The sequence below is a fragment of the Pelophylax lessonae genome (genome assembly GCF_965119305.1).
Source record: "Pelophylax lessonae genome assembly, chromosome: 11".
Classification (NCBI taxonomy): domain Eukaryota; kingdom Metazoa; phylum Chordata; class Amphibia; order Anura; family Ranidae; genus Pelophylax; species Pelophylax lessonae.
Genome location: NC_138778.1, coordinates 229,822,701 through 229,837,254, shown reverse-complemented (window position 1 = coordinate 229,837,254; position 14,554 = coordinate 229,822,701). Strand labels below are relative to the sequence as shown.

General features: G+C 43.6%; 1 long non-coding RNA gene across 1 annotated transcript; it reads left to right on the top strand.

The window, feature by feature from the left end:
* The first annotated feature begins 280 nt into the window (after nt 1-280).
* Nucleotides 281-1,525, top strand: LOC309567026. The gene is made up of 2 exons (XR_014225912.1): nt 281-1,110; nt 1,268-1,525. It is a non-coding gene; the product is annotated as an uncharacterized lncRNA (long non-coding RNA).
* Nucleotides 1,526-14,554: the final 13,029 nt, after the last annotated feature.

The following is a 14,554-nucleotide window of genomic DNA, read 5'->3' as shown; positions in this document are numbered from 1 at the left end:
AAAAAAAAGTCTATGCCACCCCCCTTCCAGGCATGCTAAATCAGTCCTTCCACTGGATGTTACGTGGCTTATATTGCGTTCCTTGGTCACTTTCATCTTGTCTGGTTATGATGTTCTTTCATACCGCTGCTCAGATGGCCTTAAAATACTCATATATATATATATATCTCATAACTGTCACTTCCAGACCCCTATACCCCCCTATAGGCTGGGTACTCGCCTTTGGCGTGACTACGTGCTACACACCAGCCTGTCATGGCACACAATTTGTATTTGCAGGTGATTGGTAAGCGGTTGTACAAGGCCACCGGCGAGCCTCCAGTCTTACTGAAAAGAAAATAGCAATAAAATGGTAAAAGTGACCTTATCACATGAAGCAGCTTGCCTGCTGGTTTACCATACCCCCATCTACATGATATTCAAATTAAAAAAAAAAAACTCCAGTTTTGTTATTAAAATAAATACCTACTAAACAATCTATTTTTCATATTTTAGTAAAATTACCTTTTTCATTTTGGTCTGCAGTTATGATTTTCTACTAAGTATAGATTGCTTGCAGCCCTGGCCGGCCACCATGCAAAGTGTGCAGACAAGAAATGCCCAGAATGTTCCCCGTCCCTGCACACCTCGGCCCCTTCCAGTAATCTGCACAGAGCTTGGGGCAATTATAGGCATCCCTGGCAGCATCCTTAGGTTTACTGTACAGCATGTCTTATGGTTGTATTCTTATTTCTTGCGTCCCTCCAGCTAGTGAATGACTACAAGTCCCCAGCATGTCTTGACATCTAATTATTTAGAACTGTGGGTGTTATCAAGCCTTGTGAGATTATGGTGGAGGTGAGCTAAGGAACAGCCCAGGGTCACTCTACAGGTAGACCAGACTGTCTATATTTCCATAGTTGAGAAAATGGTGAATGTGAACTAAGGAACAGCTCATGGTCACCATACAGGTAAACCAGACTTCCCATATTTCCCACAGTAGACCATATAGTGGAGAAGAACTGAGGAACAGCTCAGGACCACCATACATATAGACCAGACTCTACATATTTCCTATAGTTGAGAAAATGGTGAATTTGAACTGAGGAACAGCTCGTGGTCACCATACAGGTAAACCAGACTGCCCATATTTCCCACAGTACACATAGTGGAGAAGAAGAGAGGACCAGCTCAGGATCACCATACAGATAGACGAGACTGTCCATTATTTTCATAGTAGAGAATATGGTGGCTGTGAACTAAGGAACAGCTCATGGTCACCATACAGGTAAGCCAGACTGCCCATATTTCCCACAGTAGACCATATAGTGGAGAAGAACTGAGAAACAGCTCAGGACCACCATACATGTAGACCAGACTCTACATATTTCCTATAGTTGAGAAAATGGTGTATGTGGACTAAGGAACAGCTCATAGTCACCATACAGGTAAAACAGACTGCCCATATTTCCCACAGTAGACCATATAGTGGAGAAGAACTGAGGAACAGCTCAGGACCACCATACATATAGACCAGACTGTCCATTATTTTCATAGTAGAGAATATGGTGGATGTGAACTGAGGAACAGCCCAAGGTCTCCATACAGGTAGACCAGACCGTCTATATATCCCATAGTAGACAATATGATGGAGGAGAACTGAGGATATTGCCCAAAATAGAGAATCTGGTGGCAGTTAGCTGAGGAACAGCCCAGGGTCACTATACAGGTAGACCAGATTGTCCATACATTTCATAGTAGAGTATATGGTGGATGTGAACTGGGGAAATTTCCAAAAGTAGAGAATATGGTGACGGTGAGGTGAAGAACAGCCCAGGGCCCCCATACAGGTAGACCAGACTGTCTGTATATCCCATAGTAGACAATATGGTGGAGGAGAACTGAGGGAATGTAAACTGAGGATATTGCCCAAAAGTAGAGAATCTGGTGGCAGTCAGCTGAGGAAAAGCCCAGGGTCCCCATACAGGTAGACCAGACTGTCTATATATCCCATAGTAGACAATATGGTGGAGAAGAACTGAGGGGATGTGGACTGAGGATATTACCCAAAATAGAGAATATGGTGGCGGTGAGCTGAGGAACAGCCCAGGGTCACTATACAGGTAGACCAGATTGTCCATACATTTCATAGTAGAGTATATGATGGATGGGAACTGAGGAAATTTCCCATAGTGGACAATGTGGTGGAGCTGAGCTGAGGAGAAGCCCAGGGCCACCATACAGGTAGACCAGATTGTTTATATTTCCTGTGAAACATGTTAAAATAGCAATTTGGACCTTTGTGAATAGGTCTGAAGGAATGAATCAGACTTGTGGTGGACTGTGTAAATATTACTTTGTTCTTATCATTTCAGAATGTTTTATTGAATAAACTGTTTTGATCTAAATGTGTGTACAGTTGTTATTTTGTCCGGGATTGGAAGGTGATAATTCTATGGATCTCGTGTGTCAGCACTAAGATTGGGATGTGGGACAATCCAAGTCATTCTTCAGGTGACTCTGTCATGGGAAAGGTATGGAGGTGCTGCAATTGGTGAACTCCCCTTCCTACCATCGGGAGCCAGCCCTTTAAAAGTTCACACTGATGGAAGCATTACATGGATCATGTGATTACTGTGGATGACTGTCACGGTGATCACATGATCAAGAGCCCGTCCTACTGGCTCCCAAGCATTGCTAGTTGATAAGGATCTGTTGGTGACAGTGCGATCACAGTGCTGTGTGTGCCAATTGAGCACTCTCCAATTACAACACAGCAGCACCAGCCAGACACCAATGTAGAAGCGATAAAAGATTGACCATACACATACATATCCTCTACCTGTGCATATGGATAAATAGTGAAAAAAAAATGTGAAAAATTGTGATATATATATTTAAAGCGAATATATATATATATATTTAAATCAGCTGCTGGTTGTATAATGTCACAAGACTTCAAACACAGAGAACAAATCAGTTTGGTCAACCCTTATAGATTTCCAGATTAATCTAACAAACAGCGCTGAATAGAAAGTGATAAGTGCCAATAAATATACCAATAATTTAATTAATAAGTCCAATAAATAATTCAATAAAATTCATATAGTAAAATTAATGTGCATAAATATTGAAAATAACATAAAATGGACAATAAATGAATAGTGAAACCATGAATGTTGTCCCTGGTAGCAACAACTCCGTTGAATTTTAAACAAATTATAAAACGTAATTAAAGTCCATAAACACCAGTGTATTCACACATGTGAACTCCTGGGAATCATTCTTCAGAAATACATCTTGGGTGAAAAAGTGTCAGAATTTTAAGTGTCTGGATCCACCACTGGAAGGGATGCCTACTCACCAAAGGTAAGTGTATATCATGTAAGGAGAACACAGGCGCCACTCTAAGTGCAGTATTAGGATTTATTGATAAAAAAACAGAAGAAAGGTACTCACAAAGGAATATGTAAAAGAAGCATCAGAATATCCATGTATGTGGGATATATCAATCACTCCGGTGTCATGGTCAGGATGGCTGAGCGGTCTCGATCCTCAGAATGTAACCGGTGGATATCGGTACTTCCTGATTGTTGGAACGCACTACTGCCCTCCTGCCGTCACTTCCAGGTAAACGTGATGACGTAGTGGCACCGGCGACGCATTCTCGGAGCATGCGCTCCTTCTTCAGGCCGATCGTAAGTGGAACCTGTGAGGTCTCTATTTTTTTCCCCCTATTGCGCCAGTTTTTAAACCTTGTTTTTAAGTGTATATCATGTAGTATACGGTAAAAAGGACCCTTGGATCACATAAATGGTAGTCCACTGGAACCTCAATAATAAGATCACATTTAAATGGATGTACTGGGACACTTGTATCTCCTCTAATCACTCCTCGATACCTCACGTTTAGAAGGACAAAAATAGAAAGGCCTTTATAGTGTGATAACGTACTGACTTATTAAAAGGTTATAAAGTGAACACTTACATTGTGCAGATAATAAAGAGCTAATTGAAAAGACGAGCAGGGGCGCCAATTGTGATCCACCTGCGTTCCAAAAGGTGGAAATGACGTGTCACATATCCCAGTGAATCCTATGTGTTTCGTCAGTAACGTCTGACGTCACCAGGTGGATCCAGACACATTAAAATTCTGACACTTTACTTTTTTTTTTTGACAATTTTACTATATGTTTTTTTTTTTTTATTATTATTTATTGGACTTATTTATTTAATTATTGGTATATTTATTGGCACTTATCGCTTTATATTTACAGGGAATGCAGAATTATTAGGCAAATGAGTATTTTTGAGGATTAATTTTATTATTGAACAACAACCATGTTCTCAATGAACCCAAAAAACTCATTAATATCAAAGCTGACTATTTTTGAAAGTAGTTTTTAGTTTGTTTTTAGTTTTAGCTATTTTAGGGGGATATCTGTGTGTGCAGGTGACTATTACTGTGCATAATTATTAGGCAACTTAACAAAAATCAAATATACAGTATACCCATTTCAATTATTTTTTTTACCAGTGAAACCAATATAACATCTCAACATTCACAAATATACATTTCTGACATTCAAAAACAAAACAAAAACAAATCAGTGACCAATATAGCCACCTTTCTTTGCAAGGACACTCAAAAGCCTGCCATCCATGGATTCTGTCAGTGTTTTGATCTGTTCACCATCAACATTGCGTGCAGCAGCAACCACAGCCTCCCAGACACTGTTCAGAGAGGTGTACTGTTTTCCCTCCTTGTAAATCTCACATTTGATGATGGACCACAGGTTCTCAATGGGGTTCAGATCAGGAGAACAAGGAGGCCATGTCATTAGCTTTTCTTCTTTTATACCCTTTCTTGCCAGCCACGCTGTGGAGTAGTTGGACGCGTGTGATGGAGCATTGTCCTGCATGAAAATCATGTTTTTCTTGAAGGATGCAGACTTCTTCCTGTACCACTGCTTGAAGAAGGTGTCTTCCAGAAACTGGCAGTAGGACTGGGAGTTGAGCTTGACTCCATCCTCAACCCGAAAAGGCCCCACAAGCTCATCTTTGATGATACCAGCCCAAACCAGTACTCCACCTCCACCTTGCTGGCGTCTGAGTCGGACTGGAGCTCTCTGCCCTTTACCAATCCAGCCACGGGCCCATCCATCTGGCCCATCAAGACTCACTCTCATTTCATCAGTCCATAAAACCTTTGAAAAATCAGTCTTGAGATATTTCTTGGCCCAGTCTTGACGTTTCAGCTTGTGTGTCTTGTTCAGTGGTGGTCGTCTTTCAGCCTTTCTTACCTTGGCCATGTCTCTGAGTATTGCACACCTTGTGCTTTTGGGCACTCCAGTGATGTTGCAGCTCTGAAATATGGCCAAACTGGTGGCAAGTGGCATCTTGGCAGCTGCACGCTTGACTTTTCTCAGTTCATGGGCTGTTATTTTGCGCCTTGGTTTTTCCACACGCTTCTTGCGACCCTGTTGACTATTTTGAATGAAATGCTTGATTGTTCGATGATCACGCTTCAGAAGCTTTGCAATTTTAAGAGTGCTGCATCCCTCTGCAAGATATCTCACTATTTTTGACTTTTCTGAGCCTGTCAAATCCTTCTTTTGACCCATTTTGCCCAAGGAAAGGAAGTTGCCTAATAATTATGCACACCTGATATAGGGTGTTGATGTCATTAGACCACACCCCTTCTCATTACAGAGATGCACATCACCTAATATGCTTAATTGGTAGTAGGCTTTCGAGCCTATACAGCTTGGAGTAAGACAACATGCATAAAGAGGATGATGTGGTCAAAATACTCATTTGCCTAATAATTCTGCACTCCCTGTATAGTAAATGACTGAATGCAACTATATCATTTCTAGTAGAGAGTCCTTAAAGCAGAGTTCCGGCCACAGAATCGTTTTTTTTTTTTTTTTACCTCCCAAACAGTGACCCACCGACCTTTATATATCAGCTAATCCTGGTTTATACCGTCAAATAACAGTTAGGCAATCCTAAAATCTTACTTTATATAATTTTTGCAGAGCGCCGCCATCTTTGTCCGGGTTACACGAGTCCTTAGTGGGGAAATTTCTGCCCTGCTTCCTGCTTCTGGTGGGAGGAGGCCGGTGAATCCAGCGCGAAATCTCGCGCATGCTCAGTACTATACGATTGACATAGTACAGGGTTTCCATAGGGACGGCAGCTCCGCCTAACATCGCATCATTTACTGTTTGGAAATAACGCGATGAGAGGAGCGGCCGGCCGCCTACGTCATTGCCCATTGCATCCTGGGAGCGGATTAAGAGCATTGCGGGACAGGAAGTGACGGCGCGGGCCGCGCGGCCGAGGAAGGAGGAAGTGGATGTCAAGGTGAGTATATTATCCTCTATAAAGGTAAGTAAAAAAAAAAAAAAAACGCCGGGAATATCCAATTCTTGCTCATGGAAGGATAAGGAAGCGGATGCCATAAAATGTAAAGGCATAATTTTCTGCCCGGAACTCCGCTTTAAGAACGAGAGAAATTAGACAGTCCATCCACGAATGGAGAAATCATAACCAGACATGACATAAGCCCCTTTGAAGAAAAGGATCACACAGACGATGAAATGGAGACAAAGGAAAGAGTCCACTTCCCAAGATAAGATCTAAATCCACCGCCATGCTTCACATGGAGCAACCCTTACCAGAAGGTGTGGACCCCCAAATTAATGAGTGGTCAGATGGGCTTATACAAATAGTATAGATGGTCAATGCGTCATCCACACTTCTCGCTCCTCGTTTATGTTTAACGGAAATGGAACATCCACCCCCAGGGTCCCGCCAATCAATAGCAGTCAAACAAACCTGTAATCGTAGTAACACCGCCCTGAAAGCGCGAGAGAAAGGTGAGAGAAACCCCGTGCATTCAGGGCGGCGTTACTACGGTAACAGGTTTGTTTGACTGCTATTGATTGGCGGGACCCTGGGGGTGGATGTTCCATTTCCGTTGAACATGAGCGAGAAGTGTGGATGACGCATTGGCCATCTATACTATATGTATCAGCCCACCTGACCACTCATTAATTTGGGGGATCCACACCTTCTGGTAAGGGTTGCTCCATGTGAAGCATGGCGGTGGATTTAGATCTTATCTTGGGAAGTGGACTCTTTCCTTTGTCTCCATTTCATCGTCTGTGTGATCCTTTTCTTCAAGGGGCTTAAGTCATGTCTGGTTATGGTTTCTCCATTCGTGGATGGACTGTCTAATGATAATCTCTCTCTCTCAAGTGAGTGTAATGTGTGAAGTTTTATTAAATAAATTTACAGTTAAAACGTTATCACACTAGGTAAGGCTTGTTCCTTTGTATCTCTGCATACATATGCGTGAGGAGGAATCCGTATAGAGGAGGTGAATCACACTGGATTGGGCACACTATTTGTTGAAATGCTTGTTCGCCTGTTCCATGAGAGCGGATAGGTATTTCTATCTGGTGAGTCTCCCATTTATCCACAGTGTTCCTGGCACAGTGGGGGTGGAGTGTGAAGGTGCCCCTCTAAGTGCACACTGAATCTTCCCGGAAATTGACTCGAATATTCAAGTTCAAGCTTTAATGTTTATGTGATTTTACGGACTTTTAAAGGACTGTTCATCACTACTTTAGAGTCATATTTGGGCTAGTGAGTGATTAGTCGTGTAGTAGCGATCAACTGCATATTTGTGGTTGGAGAGTGTACCAACATTTTGCTCTACTGAATCCTTGTATTGTGATACTTATTTGAGTTTCCATATGGGATTTCATGCCTTGTTATTTAAGATTATTTAGTGTAATGTTCCCTTCCTTATCTCACCCTATAACAGTCTGAGGAGGAACCAGGTAAGGAAAATAACCGTGTAAATATTTTTTAGTGGCCTCCATTCTGCAAGATCCTCCGACCTCTGGGATATTTATAGTGGCCTTTATTCTGCAAGATCCTCCGACCTCTGGGATATTTATAGTGGCCTCCATTCTGCAAGATCCTCCGACCTCTGAGATATTTATAGTGGTCTCCACTCTGCAAGATCCTCCGACCTCTGGGATATTGATAGTCGCCTCCATTCTGCAAGATCCTCCGACCTTTTAGATATTTATAGTGGTCTCCACTCTGTAAGATCCTCCGACCTCTGGGATATTTATAGTGGCCTCCATTCTGCAAGATCCTCCGACCTCTGGGATATTTATAGTGGCAAAAGTACAGGAAGGCAGCGTATGAACCACACCGGGATGCAATGGATAAAGGAGTCAGGTGAACATCCAGTATAGAAAGGGTTAACAGTTTATTGGTATTGATAACCAGAAAGCAAAGTACATAAAATGCTTACATCCCCCTGGGCTGGAGTGGACAAGGGCACCTGAAAGCGAGCAACACAAGTGCGAGGAGGTCAGTCTCCCAGGACCGCTGAGCGGTGTGTGCACAAAGCGGAAACCAGCCGGCGCGAGGATGAAAGGACTCTGCTGTTGTCCCGAAGCGGTGACATCAGCCGGAGAGACGCCACTTGCGGGGAAACACCAGGAACCAGGCTGGAACACAAGCCATATGGTTGCCATGACCCATGGTTGCCTACATTCTGCAAGATCCTCCAATCTCTGGGATATTTAGGGGACTTCTGAAGTATGAAAATGAGGAGTCGTGTGCCTGTGACATGGCAACGGCTCAGTGGATAAGATCTTTGAAAAGAAAACAAACATGATATCAAATCCTAGAGAGGACTGTTTGACCTCTCATTTCCTATGGTCAATGCCTGATCACCTTGCTGGGGTGACAGCCTAGGGAGGCTGTAAGGTTTAATCCACTGCTCAACCCTGTAAGGCGAGAGGATGTTCTTCATCCATTCTCGCTACTCTGTAATATAAAAATATCACATTTGATGGACCTGTTCGAGGCTGGAGATCACGCTGGACTGACTTGATCTGTCGCAGGTCATTAGTAGGTGATGCCGTGAGCATGTAGGAAGAAATTCCTTCCAATAATTTGTGCCCAACTTAACCACTTAACGACCAGCCACGTAGATCTACGTCGGCTGACTTTGCGTGGTTATACCGGGATGATGCCTCTAGCTAGAGGTATCATCCTGGTACCGTTGTTTAGAGCCGACGGTCGGCTTTCCGTCGGTAACGACCGATGCGGCTCGGGAGCCGCTCGATCGTTACCCGGGGGGCGGGAGGGGACGTCCCCCCCCCCCCCTCCCGCCGCCTTCCGTGGCTTTGCTCGGGGCTCCCGTCCCACCCCGGCTGGATGGAGTCCCGATGAATGCCGGAAACGGTATCGATCGGGTCTCCGATGACGTAACCCGGAGGCGGCGTCCATGACGTCACTTCCGGGTTACTGTGCTGCAAAGGCGGCAGATTTGAAAAACAGCTGTATGCAAAAATGCCGTTTTCGGCGTTTTGCATACAGGGAAGTGTAGTGGAGGGGTTTGGGGTCTTTTAGACCCTCGATCCCTCCATAAAGAGTACCTGTCACTGCATATTGCTGTCACAAGGGATGTTTACATTGCTTGTGACAGCAATAAAAGTGATCAGATTTTTTTATTTTTTTTAAAAAAACCTGTAATAAAGTTAAAAAAAAAGAAAAAATAAATAGGAAAAAAATTTAGCCGCCCCCGTCACCGTTAGCTCGCGCACAAAAAAAAATGTATACGCAAGTCGAGCCGCGAATTAAATCGCTGTTCAAACCACACATGTGAGGTATCGCCGCGATCGCCAGAGCGTGGGTAATAATTTTAAAAAAAGAGCTACACTCTAACTCTAAACTGGTAACCGTTAAATAAATTTAAACGTCGCAGATTGAGATCTCTATTGACCGTAGTTTGTTGCCATCCCACGGGGGGCGCAGTTTTAAACCGTAACATGTTGGGTATCTATTTACTCGGCGTGACATCATCTTTCACAATATACAAAAAAATGAGCTAACTTTACTGTTTAGTATTTTTTAAATGCAGTGAAATGTGATTTTTCTAATTTTTTCAAAAAAAATGGCGTTTTAAAGACCGCTGCGCAAATACCGCGTGACAAAAAAATTTGCAATGACCGACATTTTATTCTCCAGCGTCTTTGCTAAAAAAAATATATATATATAATGTTTGGGGGTTCTAAGTAGTTTTCTAGGAAAAAATACTGATTTTAACTTGTGAACAAAAAGTGTCCGAAATAGGGCTGGGGGTAAAGTGGTTAAAGGAAGGTGGTTGTGGGCCCTTTTCGGGGGCCTTTGCAGCTGCCTTCCAAGAACAGCCTTAAGGTCATTTCTGCATGGAAAGGTAGGTAGAAAGAAATGTCCGGTATCCAGGATGTTGGATCCATCAAGTTGGAAGGTGGGTTTGAAATAGTTTATTGAGAGTAGCAGCAAATAAATCAAGCCAATGCATTTTGGGGGAACAGAGACTCCCCCTTTTTCAAGGTCGTTGCTGCATGCTAGTACATGAGGAAAGGTCCCAAACAGGTGTGTCTGTAAAACGAAGATCAGACTGATCGCCGACTGTGCTTACAGTGTGAAGAGGAGTGGCGCCAATTGAGTCTCTATACTCTGCCTCTTCACTTCACACTCATCAAAGTACTCAAAGTCCTTCTTCAGGACTTCAGAGAGTACTTGTGAAGTAGGAGGAGGAGATCCCCTGAGAGGTGGCAGCAGCTAAGCAGCAAAGGGTTCTGTCTGAATATGTCGGAAAAATTGACAGGATGTATACCAGAGCACCTGAAAACCCTGATAGGCTGGGGGCGGTCAGTTTAAGGATTAGATGGGGGCTTCTGCTTGGTGATATATGACGTTTGTGTAAGTAACTTTATTGGTCACCCATCTGGAAGAAGTGGGGAGATCTAGAAGGTCAAAATGAATGGCAAAGTCATGATCTGCATGTTGATTTTGATATTAACACTGCTGATGGATCCGCTCCAGGCTACAAATCAGCTCAGCCAGCTAGCAGACTTCATACACTATCTCACAAAAGTAAGTACACCCCTCACATGTTTGTAAATATTTTTTTTCTGTCTTTACATGTGACAACACTGAAGAAATGACACTTTGCTACAATGTAAAGTAGTGAGTGTATAGCTTGTATAACAGTGTAAATTTACTGTCCCCTCAAAATAACTCAACACACAGCCATTAATGTCTAAACCGCTGGCAACAAAAGTGAGTACACCCCTAAGTGACAATGTCCAAATTGGGCCAAATTAGCCATTTTCCCTCCCCGGTGTCATGTGACTCCTTAGTGTTACAAGGTCTCAGGTGTGAATGGGGAGCAGGTGTGTGTTAAATTTGGTGTTATCGCTCTCACTCACTCATACTGGTCACTGGAAGTTCAACATGGCACCTCATGGCAAAAAACTCTCTGAGGATCTGAAAAAAAGTATTCTTGCTCTACATTAAGATGGCCTAGGCTATAAGAAGATTGCTAAGACCCTGAAACTAAGCTGCAGCAGGGTGGCCAAGACCATACAGCGGTTTTAACAGGACAGGTTCCACTCAGAACAGACCTCGCCATGGTCGACCAAAGAAGTTGAGTGCACGTGCTCAGCGTCATATCTAGAGGTTGTCTTTGGGAAATAGACGTATGAGTGCTGCCAGCATTGCTGCAGAGGTTGAAGGGGTGGGGGGTCAGCCTGTTGGTTATGACCATATGCTGCACACTGCATCAAATTGGTCTGCATGGCTGTCATCCCAGAAGGAAGCCTCTTCTAAAGATGCTGCACAAGAAAGCCTGCAAACAGTTTCCTGAAGACAAGCAGACTAAGGACATGGATTACTGGAACCATCTCCTGTGGTCTGATGAGACCAAGATAAACTTATTTGGTTCAGATGGTGTCAAGCGTGAGTGGCGGCAACCAGGTGAGGAGTACAAAGACAAGTGTGTCTTCCTACAGTCAGGCATGGTGGTGGGAGTGTCATGGTCTGGGGCTGCATGAGCGCTGCCGGCACTGGGGAGCTACAGTTCATTGAGTAAACAATGAATGCCAACATGTACTGTGACATACTGAAGCAGAGCATGATCCCCTTCCATCGGAGACTGGGCCGCAGGGCAGAATTCCAACATGATAACCAAACACACCTCCAAGATGACCACTGCCTTGCTAAAGAAGCTGAGGGTAAAGGTGATGGACTTACCAAGCATGTCTCCAGACCTAAACCCTATTGAGCATCTGTGGGGCACCCTCAAATGGAAGGTGGAGGAGCGCAAGGTCTCTAACATCCACCAGCTCTGTGATGTCATCATGGGGGAGGGGAAGAGGACTCCAGTGGCAACCTGTGAAGCTCTGGTGAACTCCATGCCCAAGAGGGTTAAGGCAGTGCTGGAAAATAATGGTGGCCACACAAAATATTTACACTTTGGGCCAAATTTGGACACGTTAACTTAGGGGTGTACTTGCTTTTCTTGCCAGCAGTTTAGACATTAATGGCTGTGTGTTTTTTTGAGGGGACAGAAAATTTACACTGTTATACAAGCTGTAAAGTCACTACTTTACATTGTAGCAAAGTGTAATTTCTTCAGTGTTGTCACATAAAAATATATAATAAAATATTTACAAAAATGTGAGGGGTGTACTCACTTTTGTGAGATACTGTATAATATGGGCAGAGAAGCCCAGACTGTGTATGCTATTAGAGATGGGTCAAACACTCCCCTGTTCGTTTCGCAGCAGAACTCCCGAACAGGGGAGAAGTTCTGACCTGACGGCGAACCCCATTGAAGTCTATGGGAGCTGAAAAGGAAAAATTAAAAGTCCCTATTTTGAAGGCTTACAGTATATGCAATTAATTGGCCATAAAAGGGGTATGGGGGTCTGGGTACTGCCCTGGGGGACATGCATCAATGCAAAAAAAAAAAAAATACACCAGTCCGTGACGTCACAAGGGGAGGTAGTGCCCTCAGGTGATGTTGCCAGGTGGCCCCGCCCTTACTTATATATGAGCTGTTAAACGGCAGAGGATGCATTCAACGTTCAGCCGTCAATGAGTGCAGAATTTTTTTTTTCTTTTTCGGCGGTGTGACAGGTTCTGTCTAGGTTCTGTTGCGGTGGTTTCTTTACAGCTTACAAAACTTAAAAATTTTAGGGCTGCAGGTTTGAATCTTGGTTCCTCCCTTTGAGCCTCAGTTTCAGGGGTGGGAAGCTATTAGAGCCCATTCACACTAGGGTGACTTATGAGGCGACTTGTGTCGCCCCAGGTCGCTTGACATAACAAAAGCAATGTTAATCAGTGCCGTCTTAATTGGCACTACTGAAGTCGCTCCAACCTCAGAAAAGGGTCCTGTACTACTTTGAGGCGACCTGTGATCCGACTTGTCCCATATACTTCAATGGGAGTCGCCTCCTTATCTTAATTGAAGCGACTTGTGATCCGACTTTCCATAAAAATGGTATTGAACAAGAAAAATAGAGCATTTTTCTTATAATTTTTATTAAAACATGAATATGTCTTCTGTCCACCTGGCCGTTTTTCTTGCAGGCATTTATCGGGCATTTTTGGAGAAAGGCATGACTTTTTTTGGATTTAGTGTCTGGGAGGTCTAGAAAGTGTACCTATGAAGTTTCAGCTCTGTAGCATGTCCAGAACCCCAAAAAAAAATTAGCATTTTTCTTATAATGTTTATTAGAACATTAATACGGCTTCTCTCCACCTGGCTTTTTTTCTTGCAGGCATTTATCGGGCATTTTTTGAGGCAGGCATGACTTTTTTTGGATTTAGTGTCTGAGGGGTCTAAAAAGTGTACCTGCAAAGTTCCAGCTCTGTAGCATGTCCAGAACCCCAAAAAAATTAGCATTTTTCTTATAATTTTTATTAGAACATTAATACGGCTTCTCTCCACCTGGCTTTTTTTCTTGCAGGCATTTATCGGGCATTTTTGGAGGCAGGCATGACTTTTTTGGATTTAGTGTCTGGGGGGTCTAAAAAGTGTACCTGTGAAGTTTCAGCTCTGTGAGCACCTGAAGAAAGAGCGCGCTGGGTTTGATGACCCCGCGCATGCTCAGAAACGCGTCTTGCATGCCGTACCCAGCTGACAGATCCTACCATCCCTGGTGACGAGAGTGCCTCCAGTAACCACCCGCACATCGTAGCCGCTGATCTCAGACATCTGACCGCTCATTGCTGATTGATGCGGGAGGCAGCCGGCTTCCTTTCCTTCCACTATCAGTGATCCAGCTACAGACGGCGATACGGGAATGGATGACACCCCCCAGAGGATGGTTGATAAATCGTTGGAGTGACACAGCTTGATTACCATTCACGTCTAGTGAGTTGTTACAAACTTTGCCTTGTCATTTAATAAAACTGTCTGCACTTAGAGCGCTTCTCCCCTCTTTTTTTCTTGTCTAGGCAGAATTTCCTCTTGGTCTGTGGAAGAGCTGCTCAGTGTATATGGACATTTCCTTTCAGGATCATTTACCCCCTCATGGTACAATTTCGATCCTATATTGAACAGTATTACACTTATTTTTATTATTTGCCAAGTTCTGTTGATTTTTCTCCCCCCTTTCCCCCCCCCCTCCCCCTGTTGTTTTGGATCAACCATTCATACTCCATATGTTGGTGGTCTTTTAGCGCTCTGGTAGTACTGATTTTTT